The sequence below is a fragment of the Triticum dicoccoides genome, chromosome 7A (assembly GCF_002162155.2).
Source record: "Triticum dicoccoides isolate Atlit2015 ecotype Zavitan chromosome 7A, WEW_v2.0, whole genome shotgun sequence".
NCBI classification, from domain to species: Eukaryota; Viridiplantae; Streptophyta; class Magnoliopsida; order Poales; family Poaceae; genus Triticum; species Triticum dicoccoides.
In genome coordinates, this window is record NC_041392.1 from 175,509,615 (window position 1) to 175,510,291 (window position 677).

Below are 677 nucleotides of genomic sequence, written 5' to 3' on the forward strand. Positions count from 1 at the left end.
CTATCTGGGTTATCGCTGGCACCCTGAGTACACTGTCTACGAGGAGTACCAGGACTTTAACCAGGAGCAGTACCGTGCCATCGTCCACCTCTACTCTCGGGAGTATGACTCCACTACCGTGCTGCACACTGCTCATGGTGTTGGAGTGACTATCGACATGGCGGTCCACGATGCTGCTTATGCTGCTCTGACACGTCTTCGTGGAGAGTATCAGGAGTTGGACACCTCCCCTTTCAGGCACATTGCTATCGCATCCGATGTTGGTGCAGAGGGATACTACACTGATGCCTACTCCACTGTCACCCGAGAGCCCTTCTACCATCAGAACGGATCGGGCCAGATCGGAGCAGGGGCGGATCTTCTACATGGAGCCATGACAGGTTGCGGGGATCCGCCACTGTGCCAGCGTCCGCAGCCCCCACGCCGCCCGCGCGGCCCTGGGAGGCTGCCCACCAGAGCCCGCCCGCGCAGCCCGCTGGCTGCACCGCGCCCACCGGCCGGGGCCGCCGCCCCGGAGAACCAAGGCCCTCCACCGGAGAGGAGGCGCCAGATCCCGCCGCCGCCATCATTGGGGCCGAGCACCCGCGCCTCGGAGGCCCTCAGGCTGTGGCGGAGGGAGGGGAGGAGAGGGGGAAACGCGGTGGCGGCGCTAGGGTTGGCCCCCCAAGTCGCCTCAG